The sequence below is a fragment of the Palaemon carinicauda genome, chromosome 16 (genome assembly GCF_036898095.1).
Source record: "Palaemon carinicauda isolate YSFRI2023 chromosome 16, ASM3689809v2, whole genome shotgun sequence".
Classification (NCBI taxonomy): domain Eukaryota; kingdom Metazoa; phylum Arthropoda; class Malacostraca; order Decapoda; family Palaemonidae; genus Palaemon; species Palaemon carinicauda.
Genome location: NC_090740.1, coordinates 42,287,123 through 42,303,479, shown reverse-complemented (window position 1 = coordinate 42,303,479; position 16,357 = coordinate 42,287,123). Strand labels below are relative to the sequence as shown.

The 16,357-nt window shown below is 33.6% G+C and overlaps 1 protein-coding gene across 9 annotated transcripts in view; it reads left to right on the top strand.

The window, feature by feature from the left end:
* LOC137655732 (proclotting enzyme-like) overlaps nt 1-16,357 on the top strand; it is a 93,942-nt gene that overhangs the window by 59,200 nt on the left and 18,385 nt on the right. For 8 of the 9 annotated variants that reach the window (XM_068389771.1, XM_068389770.1, XM_068389768.1 and 5 more), the window contains exon 1: nt 762-916. The exons of the other annotated variant lie outside the window; for it this stretch is intronic. The gene's annotated coding sequence lies outside the window, so the exon portion shown is untranslated. Of the gene's footprint in view, nt 1-761; nt 917-16,357 lie in introns of those variants that run through there. 9 annotated transcript variants of the gene reach the window in all.

Sequence of the window (16,357 nt, the reverse complement as noted above, 5' to 3'; positions counted from 1 at the left end):
CCCTGGAACTTGTGAGGCAAAGGGACAGGAAGAGGAGAGGCCTTTACGGTGCCCAAGACAGGTTTAGTCAGACCAACTCAACACAACTATCAATTATGACGGAACTGCACAGCACTGTGAAACATAAACAACATTTGAGGGATGACTCAATGCTTTTAGAAATATTTACCAAGTTCCAGATATTGAAGAAGATATTTAAAAACCAGTTCATCCATTGAACCACAAAAATGAGTTTTTTTTTTTCTTTTTTGCGAATGGTGGCAAATACGAAGCGAAACAAAAACTATTATATAATGAATCTCCATCACGTTGAGCAGCATTGCAATCCATTTGTTGGGGATATGTCTACCTGTACGTTTCCAATAACCAAAACCACTGGAATGCCAAACTATTTTGTATATCGACTTTCTTTGACAATTAGTTACTTGCAATTAGTTATAAACGCAGATAAAAGCAGCATCGAATTATTTGTCTACATGAAGGTATTACCAGTCAACGTAGGGAATTCCTGACGTAAAAATCCAGCCCTCGATACCTGGAAATCCAGCCTGCAGTGTTGCCAGTAATCTAATATCTTTCACCTATATACCTTAGCCATGCCATCTCCAATTTAAGTCAAAGGGGGATTTTGTATCATACAGTAAAGCCTAATGACGACTCTTTTATCCCCTGATACTTTTTTAACAGGAAAACTCAACTAACTTACATCTGGAAGAAAAAATGGTGTTTGGAAACGCGACCGGAGAGTATATAACAAGTGTAAGACCCTGAGAGATCGGCATTGAAGTCTCCGTCATTTTAGTGCTCTGTTCGTCGGCGGAAGGCAGCAGCTGGCTCGCTGTGATTATTATTATTTTAAACAAGAGAACTTTAATGGTCTGACTGAAGTGGATCAGGAATATAGCAAATAGATAAAGTAAGTGTTGATGCGAACCGTTTTGCATTTGAAGTTTTTTTTTTTTTTTGGAAATGGTTCTTCGGCAAGATATATGATCATTGTCATCAGGCTTTAACTGGGCAATGTTTTATTTGTTTATTTTATAATAGTGTTTACTTCTAGTATGACTAACTGTCTCTCCATGTTATCTGGAAGGGTTCGAGAAGATATATAGTAATTTGTACCCCTACGTGTTTGGTTTCACACAGGTGTACTCTGTGTATAAATAGGTGTATTTTACCCTCCGGATTAAGCAGTTTATGGAGCAGATTAATGAGAGAGAGAGAGAGAGAGAGAGAGAGAGAGAGAGAGAGAGAGACCTTGGTCGATATTTGATACGCTGATACCCTCCGGATTAAGCAATTTATGTAGCAGATTATAATATATATATATATATATATATATATATGTGTGTGTGTGTGTGGTGTGTGAGAGAGAGAGAGAGAGAGAGAGAGAGAGAGAGAGAGAAGATTGTCTACAAGAGGTGTGGTCATACTGTTAAATTTGTTAATTGGAGACAAGTAGAAAAGTTTTCTTAACTGAATTAATCTTCTCAAGAAACCAAGGACTGAAATTCTAGTGTGAATTTTGAATAATACCTTGGATAGTCAAAGAACTGCTTAAGGGGAACTCTTTCTTATCAAATAACGATAAGTAATGATTTAGGGCCAAGGTTGTATCAAGTAGAGTAGGAGAAGAAACTGGTGAACAGATAAATGATTGTCCTTGTAACCACTGATGACGAAAGGCAGTGGACTGTGACCGTCGATATTCTCAGTTTTATCTGCAAAAAACATAGACACCTACTGCACATAAATTCTAGATTTTGTGATTTCATCTTTTTAATTCTGGAATTTATTGTGATTTCATATTTTTAATTCTAGAATTTGTGATTTCATCTTTTTAATTTTGGAATTTATTGTGATTTTAAGGTTTTTAATTCAGGAATTTATTGTGATTTCATCTTTTTTATTCTGTAATTTATTTTGATTTCATCTTTAATTCTGGAATTTATTGTGATATCTTTTTAATTCTGTAATTTATGGTGATTTCATCTTTTTAATTCTGGAATTTATGGTGATTTCATCTTTTTTAATTCTGGAATTTATGGTGATTTCATCTTTTTAATTTTGGAATTTATTGTGCTCTCATCTTTTTAATTCTAGAATTTATGGTGATTTCATCTTTTTAATTATAAAATTTGTTGTACTTGGAGGTACTACCGCAAGAGAGTTAGTTGGTCCTTTGGTTGGCCAAACAGAACTATATTGGATCCCTCTCTCTGTTTACGGCTCATTTTTCCTTAGCCTACATATTGACCGAATAGCATGACCTATTCTTTTCACATTCTCATCTTTCCTTATACGCCTGACAACACCAAGTTAACGGAAAAATTCTAATTCACTTACGGAATTAAACTCTGTACTGTAACTGTTCAGTGGTTACTTTCCTCTTGGTAAGGGTAGAAGAGACTCTTTAGCTATGGTGAGCAGCTCTTCTAGGAGAAGGACACTCCAAAATCAAACCATCGTTCTCTAGTCTTGGGTAGCGCCATAGCCTCTGTACCATGTACCATGGTTTTCCGCTGTCTTGGGTTAGAGTTCTCTTGCTTGAGGGTACATTCAGGCATAATATTCTATATGTTTTCTTATCTCCTTGCCTCACTGAGCTATTATTCCCTGCTGGAACCCTTAGGCTTATAGTATCCTTCTTTGCCAACTAGGGTTGTAGGTTAGCTAATAATAATAATAATAATAATAATAATAATAATAATAATAACAACCGTGATGTGTCAAACTAGGTTTCTGTCGAAATACTGCGGACTCATCCTTTCTTTTTTTTTTTTTTTTTTTTTTTTTTGGGTATCTCACACCTTTGTTAATAGTGTTCTGCATCTACTTTTACATTCTTTGCCAGTCATATTAGCGGGATTCTTCATGCATTATTCAAATTATGATTTACCCTGCATTACAGCCACGAGATTCATTTCCATACGGGGCAAACCGGATGCTCAGTGCATAACTACGGTCTATATATATACATAGACCGTTGGTATAACGTCACTGAAAACATCCGTTTCGTTAACTAGGCATATACTATGTAGTAAGCTATTCTGGGGAATGACTCTCTCTCTCTCTCTCTCTCTCTCTCTCTCTCTCTCTCAGTAAGAAGATTAAAGTTAAGACTTTATGAATGAAATATACTTCGGATGTGTCTCCAGTTATTCGCCACTTTGGGATCTATGACTATTTGTGGAACAATTTCTTTGCATCAATTTTATCTAAAAAAAAAAAAAAGTATTTTGGATCTATAATAATATTTTCCAAAATATCAAAATATTCTTATTAGAATAAACCACACCATACTTTTGTTGAAGACTTGATCTTCTGATATTGAAGAATCGAATTGTTAAGGAGATGAATAAACTATATAAGAGATGTAATGAATTAAGTAGATGAAATAACTTACGATCAGTAACACGGTTAATATAGATATGCCATATATAAACTATGAAGAGAGGTTTATGTACTCCTGTTCAATATTAAAAACATTCGATGCAAGTTTGAACTTTTGAAGCTTCATTCAACTGCTTAATTAGGAAGATCCTTCCACAGTCTGATAGCAGATGGAATTAAATTTCTCGAATACTGCCTAGTAGTATGCCTTATGATTTAGGAAAGACTGTTAGAACTAACTACATATGTAGCACTACATAGAAGATTCTATAGTCTGGGAAGATCGGAACGCAAAGGATGGTCAGAATTATGAAAAAATCTTATGCAACATGCATGAAGAACTAACTGAACGACGGTGTCAAAGATTAATATAAAGATCATGTATAAGAAATTTAATTAGAGTGCAAGTCTTTGTACAACAAATTAAGAAGAGTTGGCAGCTGAAAAATAGAAGAAAAATACTCGATACAGGGTAGAATGAAAGAATTAAAATATTTTTTTTTCACAATAGATTGATCACCGAAAAGCTTAATGGCTCCCAATAAACCAATTTTGTGCAATCAAAGAAGAAACACACCGAATATGCTTCTAAAAAGTAAATTTCCAATCGAGAATCACCCCTAAAATTTTAAATTAGCCGAATAAAGTTAAGGAAACATTACCAATGTAGAGATCTGGATATTGAAGATCCACTGACCTCGACCTACTTACAATCATACTTTGAGTTTTGTTAGGATTCAATTTCATACCCCATATTTTGCAACCTACAATCATTTTAGCTAGATCTTAATAAGGGATTCGGTTACCCCAGATATATATTCAGGAGATGGAATTGATGCAAAGAGTAGCATAATCTGCATATGCAACCGGTTTATCTTCTAGCCCAAACCACATATTATTAGCATAGTATAAAAGTATGAAAAGTATTGGGCTAAGAACATTGCCCTAAGGAACACCCAATAACATATTCCTATACTCTATATGGTTCCCATCAAGAGCTATTTGCAATATATTACTTAAAAATTCAATAATGATATCAAGAAATAAGCCACCTACTCACAATTGTTTGAGTTTGAAATCAAGGGCCTCGTGATCAACACGATCAAAGACAGCTCTAAAATAAAGGCTAGATATATGAATGTCCTGCCCACAATAAAGGGATTTCTGTACAACACTTGAAATTGTGTGATAAGGGCATCACAAGCTCTAAGGTCATTGTGAGCGCCAAATTATAAACTTGGTTTTTAAACGTATTGCCAGGACACTTAAAAAAACTTTACATAATAGGAGGGGTTATGGAAATTGGGCTGTAATCTGCCTAGTTAGAGCTACCACAAATACAATTACCTAATGGAGTATCATTACCAATTATCCAACACGTGTAAAAAGTGCATAAAACAAAAGACATCCTAGGAGCTAAGAAATACTTTTTTTTTAAATAAAAAAGGAAAAAAAATTAGTCTACACCTCCATGAGCATCTAGGACCATCAGCAGTGTTTTGAGTTCACGGGACCGAGAAGCTAAACTAGTTAGTTAAAAGTCAGGAAAATAGGAATGAGGAAGATTGAGTTTTCATTACTCTTTTTTACTATCATACACAATATCCTAGATGGTTGGTTTTTTCTTTTGGACAGTGAGTAACAGAGTCGTCTCGTTTAAATAAAGGAAAAACCGTTTCAGTGCCCCACTTTCTTTTCTGATGACCTTATGTACTAGGTTTTACTTCATGGTGCATATGTGGGGTTTTCCCCCAGTTGCAACCGGGTGCTGCAAACCCTCCCCGACCCTGTACCGGATTCTTGAATCCAATGCAATAACAACTTCCTTTCTTTCTAAGTTACGGCAACTTTTCAAAGGCTGTTATCCGTATGAAATACGGAAACAGTTTGGAAACAAAATAATGCATTCACTCATGCAACCTTAAGCCAAGTTTGTAAAGGTTCAAAAGGTGCAAAAAATATGTTTGGATAAGTTTTAAGTTTTTTTTTTTCAAGAAATATACATTTACAAATCTTACACTTTATAATAGTGTATATACATCATGATATATTTGCACGAATAGATTTTGTAACTAACATATATTCACACTTGCAACTTTTAATGTTCATCTAAATGCTCTTAAATTACGACCAGACTCGTAAATACTTTATGAACAGAAGATTTAAATCCTATACTATTTACATTTGGATAAAGCTGACATAACTGAAGCTGGAAACGACTTGTGGGTCACATTGCCTGAATCTCCTCCGGTGAAGCAGTTCCTTTTCCTAGTTCAAGGGCAAAGGGGAGTTCAGTCCAGGCTAACAGCTGTCATGGAACTCTCCAGTAGAGTGGACCTGTTCGCTTTGCTTGCTATTGTAGCGTTTGGGGTCTAATTTTTTTGACCTTATGAAGACCCTTGGATAGTTTGTTTTCATCAGAAGCTCATTAAAACATTAAACACATTAGTTGACTATAAAAGTTTATTAAATACTTTGCATCTCACTTAAGGTTTTGCATTTATTAACATGTGAATTTTTTAATTTTCTATTGGAGACAAATATCTAAGAACATTATCATCGTGTATGAGAGAGAGAGAGAGAGAGAGAGTAGAGAGAGAGAGAGAGATTTTGGATGCAACAGGCCATAATATTCAGTAACTGTTCTCATTCTTGGCCTCTTAACTTTAGCAGCGCTCTCTCTCTCTCTCTCTCTCTCTCTCTCTCTCTCTCTCTCCACGTACCTATGTCCTTACCTATATCAATATGAAAATGACATCCACATTCGCCTTTCACTCGAGTCAGCCACCTTCGGCCATGAGTCATCTTCGTTGACGAATAATCTGCTTTAATTCTTCCGTGGTGTGGTTTTCCCTGGTGTTTGGAGATACCTTTGGAAAAAGAAGATGCAATTAACTGGCAAACCAGGACGCGAATCATAATTCGTCGTGCGTGCTGTTCGTTTAGGAATTCCCTTGGGGCTTTCCGGTGTCTGACTATTTTTTTTTAGTTATAGATAGAGAAAAGAAGAGATTTTTTTTTTCTTTGTTTTTTTTGAGTCTGTAAACGGCATCGAGTAAAGGCTGTGATTGTTGATATTCTGATGCTTTGCTTGGGGCAAATATATACAGAATCAGGAGACCAAAAAAACGCTTATATTTTATATATATATATATATATATATACAGTATGTATATGTATATTATATAAATTATATTTTGTATATATATATATATATACAGTATGTATATGTATATTATATGAATTATATTTTTATATATATATATAATGTATATATTTATATGTATATATATATATATGTATATATTTATATGTATATATATATGTATATATATTTATATGTATATATATATGTATATATTTATATATATATATATATATATATATATTTATATGTATATATATGTATATATATTTATATATATATGTATATATATATATATATATATATTTATATGTATATATATATATAGATATATTGCATATATTATATATTATTTATATATATATATATATATATATATTGCAGAGTTCTAAAAAAAATCACTTAAGAATTTTAAAAGAATCACTTGTGAATTCTAAAAAAATCGCTTGCGAATACTAAAAAAAAATCACTTGCGAATTCTAAAAAAAATCACTTGAGAATTCTAAAAAAAAAAAAAAAAATCACTTGAGAATTCTAAAAGAAAATTTCTTGCAAATTCTAGAAAAAATCTCTTGATAATTCTAGGAATTTTTTTTTTCAAAATTCTAAAGAAATTATCTTCAAAATTGACCAAACAAGTCAGTTCCAAAGTAAACGACTTTAAAGTCCTTACTGTGTATAACCAGTTAAAGTTTAAATGATTTCTCTTTATAAGAGAGAGAGAGAGAGAGAGAGAGAGAGAGAGAGAGAGAGAGAGAGACTTTTCTCAAGTGTTCCTCCTGGACCTGACGTCGTAAAAACTGGTTTCGGATTCGTTGGTATTAAAGGTTTTTCCCCCCGTGTTTAAAATTGTTCTTCGTTTCTCCTTAGTATTCTTAACTATCCATTTTATTTTGCGAGACAATCTAAATGAAATAACACAATGAATGAAATGTCAATAAAGCCATAATAATAGATTTTGTATACAAACAATACTCCCTTATAAATAGTCAGATGAATATTAGGGCGAAGCTACATTCCTGATCGTGAAGGCATACGTTGGTTATTCACTAGTTTACGCGATAAAGTTTTCTAATCGTAAAAGCATTATTTCATTGATTGCGTCTGCGTAGAAATTGCTTGTGACCTGTTATTAGTATTCCAACATCTGGTGTTCTAATTTTGACTACTTAAAGGTGTGCAAGAATGCCTCTCTAGAAATAGGCCTATGCATTTAAGAATAAGAGTAGTGCTAATCGTTAGGTTTTGAAAGATTGAAGCATTCCTGTGTTCTTTAGTTTATGAATTATTCGTATTGACGAATTATCAGAATTATAACGCAGGATGAGAATTTATAGACAACAGAGAAATGAAGAATGTAAGATCTGCCTTTCTGGTCTTATACACCAAGGGAACCCTATTCACTAAAGGACCTTTGCATTCAGTTTATCGTATACATTCCCAGGCATTTAGCTTTTCACACCACATATTGCACGTTTATTGTCAAACATTATCGAAGCACTTACAAAACAAAAAGTCTTCAGTCTCTTCTTGAGAGAAAAATAAAGCTTGGATTCACGGAAAAGGAAATAAAGCTGTGCTTTACGGAAAGGACAGATATAAGTATAACTTTACTCTTGGCTTCGTTTGCGATGTAATCTAGGATAAAAATGGACGGTTCCAGTTCCAGGATCTCGCCCAACGAGAACAGACCGGAAACCAGGTAGGAAGAAACAAGGTTATTGCAACAAGGCTGTGTAAAAGTTATGATCTCTCTCTCTCTCTCTCTCTCTCTCTCTCTCTCTCTCTCGAGAGAGAGAGAGAGAGAGAGAGAGAGAGAGAGAGAGAGAGGTAATGGATACAAATTTGAAATGAAAATATATAACACCACTCAATGTAGTTATCTCTTTACATACAAAATAGCAAATACATGGCACAGACTTCCAGCGGATGTAGTAAATATTAACATGGCAAGCGAATTAAGGAATAAGTTACACAAGATCATAAATAACTCTAAACAAACTAATCTATTAAAAAAGTGTTCACGACTAGATGTATTTTTTATTTAAAAACATATTTAGATAAATAGTAAAATTTCAATTGTAGATACACTAAATGTAAAATAAACAAAATATTTATGTAAATAGACTATGATGTATATATGTTATAAACTGTAAGATTGTAAATGTGTATTTCATAATAAAAGATAATAAAAACATTCTCTCTAAGCAAAGAGCAAATGGAGTCTCCATTTGCACTGACTCGCAGCGGTGCCATTTTAGCTCGGAAAAGTTTTCTGCTATCTGATTGGTTAGAATTATTCTTGTCCAATCAATCAGCTATCAGGAAACTTTTCCGAGCTAAATGGGCACCCATACGAGTCGGTGCAAATCTGCCTCACTAAAAAGAATTAACTGTAGAAAGTCTCTGAGACATCCAAAATCCTTGTAACTTCCTGTGTTACCTGAATAGTAGAATGTTCTGCTATATGAAAAAATTCTATAGTCTTAGGTCCAATGGAAATACCAGTTGCTTCACGGTCATGGGATAATTGATGGGGAAGTTGGGACTCGTGGTTGCTCAATTTCTGGATGCTGGATGATCACATGGCATCCTAGAAATCAGCTGTTCCTCTTCTCCTGTATGACGTCTGTATTATTATTATTATTATTATTATTATTATTATTATTATTATTATTATTATTATTATTATTATCATTATTACTTGCTAACCTACAACCCTAGTTGGTAAAGCAGGATGCTATAAGTCTAGGGGCTCCAACAGGGAAAATAGCCTAGTGAGGAAAGGAAAAAAGGAAAAATAAAATATTTAAGAAGAGTAACAATCACTCGGTGACATATTTTGCTATGTTCCGCCATGAATCTCTCTCTCTCTCTCTCTCTCTCTCTCTCTCTCTCTCTTCATCTTTTTCTTACCCTTAAAGTTATTATGCCTTCATTTCAATTATTTTCAACATAACCCCCCTCCTCTCTCTCTCTCTCTCTCTCTCTCTCTCCCTCTCTCTCTGTCTGTCTTCATCTTTTTCTCAGCCCTAAATTTATGCCTTCATTTCAATTATTTTCAACATAACCCCCCCCTCTCTCTCTCTCTCTCTCTCTCTCTCTCTCTCTCTCTCTCTTAGAGATTTATCGGTGAATAAATTCTTATCAAAGATGAAAACTAGTTCTGACACTCGGGCTACATTTTAGCACTCTGCATTTTAGAACTTTTTGCAATTCAATACTTTTGGTTTTTTTTCACTTTCTGCATTAAAGTACTTTAGGAATTTTGGAACTTTCTGCAGTTTAATACTTTGGGAATTTTGGCACTTTCTGCATTTTAGCACTTTCTGCATTTTAGCGCTTTCTGCAAATTCAAATGGAGTGCTTAACAACAATAGTTTCAACATAGTTAATCATAGTACCTTTAATAGGCAATTAAACTACTTAAAGGTTGATTTAAGAAATTAGAAATTAGACACAAGGGTTAACCTAAAGATGTATATCACACGATGTAGCTTATAGATAAAATTATAGTATTTATTATAAATTGTCTATATTTGAATAAAGTATGCTTTAAATACAATTATTTATGGTAGAAAGATCTAACCAATGTTATATTGGTCACTACAATTAAGTTCGTCTAGCACCTAATTTCAATGTTATGGAAGTAGTCTATATATAAGCATGTATGAATTAAAAGATCTATTGTCTCAGGACATTTTAAAAATGATTTTATTTTACTGAAGAGTTGATATAATTTGAAGAAAAACGTTGAATAAGTCAATCGATCAATACGTATCTATTCTATCTTCGTTCCCATTTCCTTTCTATCTTCTTGCTGTCCAATTCTCATCATTTACTTCATACTACAGAACAACAGTTGGGTTGCCTGCCCCCCCCCCCCCCACAGTACTGGGCTTTGGGCCAAAATTCATAATTCTTATGCAATCCAATAGATTTATTTTTGGTCCCTCTTTTTGTTAAACCATTATCACCTGGGATAGAGCAGTGGAACTGTCTTATTCCGCTCCACCCAAGCTTCAGGATATACTGTACATTTATCCACAGTAATGTTAACCTTAGATTATAAGCGTATGTAAAAGAAGCTACAGATCATGCTGTATGTCCCTTCTCCTCTGAATCTCAAAATTCTAAAATATATTCAAAAGGAACTTCAACAGTGAAACTTCAACTGTCTTTATTCCATCACATCCAATTATTATTATTATTATTATTATTATTATTATTATTATTATTATTATTATTATTATTATTATTGATGTTGTTGTTGTTATTATTGTTAACTAAGCTACAACCCTAGTTGGAAAAGGCAGGATGCTATATGCCCAAGGGCTCAACAGGGAAAATAGCCCAGAGAGTAAAGGAAATAAAGAAATAAATAAGTGTTCAAAGTTTAAAAATATATTCGCTATCTCTTTAGCAAGTCTTTCAGAAAACCTAATGAATGACTGAATATTTGATTATTAAATAAGTTACAATCCTAGCTGGAAAAGAAAGATATTATAAGCCTAAGGGCTCCAACAAGGAAAAAGAGCCCAGTGAGGAAAGGAAATAAGGAAATAAATAAATGTTCAAATTTTAGTAATATATTCGCTACATCTTTAGGAAATCTTTTAGTAAACCTAATGAAATGATTGCAAATGCAACAGAGAACAGATGAAGAAATTCCTGCATTATAATACAAAACAAACGAACAAACTGTACTGTCTCTGAACAGGTGCATAACCAGATGATTACCAGGGGTTACCCAAGTACTGTACCATTCTCAACTAATGGTTTAAGTGTTTTAAGTTATCTGACGAAATGACCAATGAGAAGATGGGATTTTACGGTTCTCCCGCTTCTGCCAATCAGCAGAGGGGATTTTACTGGTTCTCCCGCTTCCAGACTTTCCTTCCTGGAATTCTGTCGAAAACTCCGGCCGGAAAACAGTCATCTGGTGACCCTTGAAAAAGATGCTTCTGATAAAACTTTTCTTTCCTTGAATTGGTTATGAAAACAGAAACATGGAGAAATTTCCATCGAAGTTATTTCTCGGGTCCTTAAATATCTGAAGTATTATTTGATTTCCACTCAGTTCTGTAACTTATTGTGAGAGATTGGAATCTCTCCTATATAATAAGCAGCAAGTGTGGCTACACACACACACACACACACACACACACACACACACACACACACATATATATATATATATATATATATATATATATATGTATATATATATATATATGTATATATATATATATATATATATATATATATATATATATATATATATATATATTAGTTTGTTGAGTGTAGTTGGAAAAGTGTATGGTAGAGTAATGATTAATAGGATTAAGGATAAAACAGAGAATGCAATTTTGGAAGTACATGGTGGTTTTAGAAGAGGTAGAGGTTGTATGAATCAGATTTTTACAGTTAGGCAGATATGCGAGAAATATTTAGCAAAAGGTAAGGAGGTGTATGCTGCGTTTATGGAGTTGGTGGAAGGTTGTTGCAAGCAGTGAAAAGTTTCTACAAAGGTAGTAAAGCATGTGTTAGAATAGGAAATGAAGTGAGCGATTGGTTTCCGGTGAGAGTGGGGCTGAGACAGGGATGTGTGATGTCGCCGTGGTTGTTTAACTTTTATGTTGATGGAATGGTGAGAGAGGTGAATGCTCGAGTGCTTGGACGAGGATTAAAACTGGTAGACGAAAATGATCAAAGACTATAATATCAGACCGGCGGGGATTTGATATTATAGTCTTTGGGCGATTCCGCCTGGGGCTCTGATCCCGAGGTTGTTAAGAGAATCCAGACTTTAATGTATTAATATATATGGCTTATTTGAAATATGGAAGAAACACGTTTAAATGTGCATAAATTTATCATTAATTGAATGCCAAGTCCCAAACCTACCAATTAGCTACGATGATGAAGATGTGTTGATTTCAATTCTAAGTACAGAAAACCTGAATTTGATAGGTATATGTACAGAAGAATTGTCATTGACTTTTATCTTTCTTCGTGGCTGAGTGGTATGGTCACTGGCATACAGATATCCTGGACGAGGGTTCAAATCCCCGCCGGTCTGATATTATAGTCTTTGGGAGATTCCGCCTGGGGCTCTGATCCCGAGGTCGTTAAGAGAATCCAGACTTTAATGTATTAATATATATGGCTTATTTGAAATATGAAAGAAACACGTTTAAATGTGCAAAAATTTATCATATATATATATTATATATATATATTGTGTGTGTATATATGTATATGAAGAAAATTAATTCTACTCATCCATTCATTTTGATATTCATGAACTACAGTACTTCATAATACCTAAAGCCTTATTTCCATAAAGCCAGCCAATCTGCTCGCAGTTATGCATACTACAATTTTACTTTGACAAGAAGTAAATCCCTTATATCTGATGGACTTCGATAACGTTTGTAACTCGCCCATAATAAGTCAACTTATCTCGATCATATCAGGCCATACAGATTAAGTTATCTACCTACGTCGAGAAGATAAACTTATCTTAATTATAATGAATTTCCTATAAACTTCACATGTTCATTTAGTACAGTAGGAGATGACTAATGCTTCTATCTGGTCAATCAGCATTTTGAGAGGAATGATTCAAGGCATATCATTGTGTAAACATATTACAAATACCTCGATTATTCTATTTGTTCCATCTCTTAGGGTTATAGGTTTTAGGTCAGAAACAGTAATGTTGTTCTTATTCGTTATCATGATAGCTTTTGGTTTAAATACTAATATTAATGAAATGAAATCAACAATGGTTTTTTAACGTTATTAGATGTTGCTTCTTTTTTATATTTGATTAATGGGAAATTCATTAGTAAACTCTTTTTAATGGAACGCTACAGAATAATCATTTGTAAACTTACAATAATAACTATAAATTTCATAGCTTAATCGCAATTGTTGTTTGTAGATTTTTGTTTCTTAAAAAAAAAAATGTTCCCAACTTATTTAGCTCTATATTTACAAGTCCCCTGCCAGTAAATCATCTTTTTCAATAGTGATTGAAAATCCATTTTTATTCTTCTAAATCCAGAGACTGACCAAAAAAACTTCGTAAAATTAATTCCCATTTGGAGATCAGGTTTCGAGCAATAGCCTGAAATTTTCTAAGGGAAATAAAAACTAATGATTATGCCTCGTCATTTTATTGTTAGAAAATAAGGTGAAAATTATAAGTTTGGTTGTTATAACTAGCAAAGTGAAAAACGCTAAGAAAATTATATTTTGTAGTAAAATGTAAGTTTTTTTTACCCGCTTAAAGTTTGGCCCAAAAATTAATTCCATTATTTCAATATTTACGTTTAGTTATATCCTATTTCAAAAAGTTCCTTGATACGAATTTTGAAAATTAAAGATGTTCTTTTACTTTAATGATGTATTACACTAAATCCAAACCACACAGATACAGATGTCAAAAAAAAGGGGGGATTTTAAACATATCCTTTTATTTTCTTGCTTACTTTATTTCTCAGTGTTAATTTGTGTGTTAATTAATGTGTGTCCATACAGTATATACCCATAATTAGTGTTCGAATTGATCGCAAAATTCAACATTTGTGTTACTTCATAGAACCCTATTTTAGCCTTTTACTGTATTATCATTATCATTGTCGTTGTCGTTGTCGTTATTATTATTAATATTATTATTATTATTATTAATATTATTATTATTATTATTATTATTATTATTATTATTATTATTAGCTAAGCTACAACACTAGTTGGAAAAGCAGGATGCTATAAGTCCGAAAGGGAAAATAACCCAGTGAGGAAAGGTAATAAGGAATTAAATAAACTACATGAAAAATAATGAATAATGAATATAAAATATTTTAGATCCAATAACAATGTTAAAATATATCTGTCATATATAAACTATAAAGAGAGACTTATGTCACCCGGTTCTATCTAAAAACATTCGCTGCAAGTTTGAAATTCCACCGATTCAATTGCTCCGCTAGGAAGGTCATTCCACAATCTGGTCACAGCTGGAATGAAACTCAAGAACTGCTGTGTATCTCCCCAGTTACATCTCGGCGTTGATTGGACTCCCCAACCCCGGCGCAGTGTTATATGAGCAACTTATAGGCTTGTATCTATCCATATATATATATATTATAGATTATAGCGGTTTTCCTGTTAATCTTTATTTCTATGGGAAAATCCAGTTGAAAAATCATCCATAGTACTTAAAACACCAAATATTTTTCCAGTTCATATAACAACGTCGTCTTGATTCGAGATTTAATTTGGAAATTATGAATAATTCTTATTTTAATAAAGGGAAAAAATAACGCCTCAGAAAGGCCTTAATTTAGAAGCTCCATCTATGAGGAACTTGAAATTGAAACGGGCTGTTTAGAATATTTTCTCATTTTCCTTCAAAACTAATTATCTGCCTAATCGAAGGCAAGATTCTCAGTAAGACTCTTAAGAAACGAAGATCATTTTTCAAAACCTAAATGTGACAATTACTAGAAAGAATACTTCTTTTTCTATGTGAAAAATTCTCCCTTTGTGCAAAACTTTTTCGCCCTTAAAAGGGAAGATTGAAATGTGTGAATTTGATAGGGTTGTGGTAGCCCGTGCCTAGAATTCTGTTAGACAGGAGTTCGAGACCCGCTCAAGTTCTAGTTTCTATTAGTGACTGCAACCTCGATATCCTTATGAGCTAGGGATGTGGGTTTTTGGGAAGCCTTTAGGTCCACCTGTTGAGTCCTCAGTAGCTTTTGCCTGGCCCTCCCTGGGCATAGCTTAGTGGAAAGGTGGATTGGGCACTGATCTTATGTATATATGGAATATTCTAGGTAGATCTTCGACTCCCATAAATGTTTACAAAGATATTTAAAAAATATATCGGTGGTATTCGACATGAAACTTATATTTTACTATATTTGCATATAGTTAACGCCTCCCAACTGAAAGATAAGTAATTTTACAGCACTGATTTCAACAAACAATAGACTAATCACCAGCATACGTGTACCTTATACGCAAAAAAACATAAAAAAACGAAGAAGAAAATTAAGGCGCAGTTCGCTGCAATTGCAGAGCAACTCAAAGAGACGAAATTCCTGACGGGTCGGTGCCTAAGGAGAAGCGGGTTTTAAAACCATCGAAACTGGTCCTTGTGTCACGATGCCCTAAGGGTCATGGTCAGATGCTACCTCCTGCCATGGAGTAAAGCTGGTTTGCGGTTTGAATCTCAAAAGACCACAACAACATGGCTAAGAGATCTTCTCTACTTTGTTATTAATTCTTGTACTTGGAAGTAGCTGTTCCCAAACTTAATTTGAGGCAGTTAGGCATTGAGGATGATTAATTTTTTCTTCGTATAGATATATTTAAAGACCCAGGCCTACATGGCTGAGGACTATAAAGCGTGAAGTAGATGATGAATAGAGAAGTATTGCTTTAAAAGCTCAAGATAGAGATGACAGGCGAAATCTAACAGAGGCCTTTTGCGTCAATGGGCGTAGAAGATGATAATTCTGATATTCGATTATAAACGTAGGTTCTATACGTTTTTGTATGTATCTGATAACTTTCATGTAATCTGTTTTGTGCCCCGTACGTACAGTATATACGCACATGCGTATAAAGAAAATCAACTCAGTGTCTGGGGTATTCAAGAAATGTCGTTCACGAAGAATAGCGCAATGATGAACCTCAGAATGAACTATTCAAGTAAAAGAGCCGCTGGAATAATTTAGGTTGATGACCCCAGAGAGAGAGAGAGAGAGAGAGAGAGAGAGAGAGAGAGAGAGAGAGAGAGAGAGA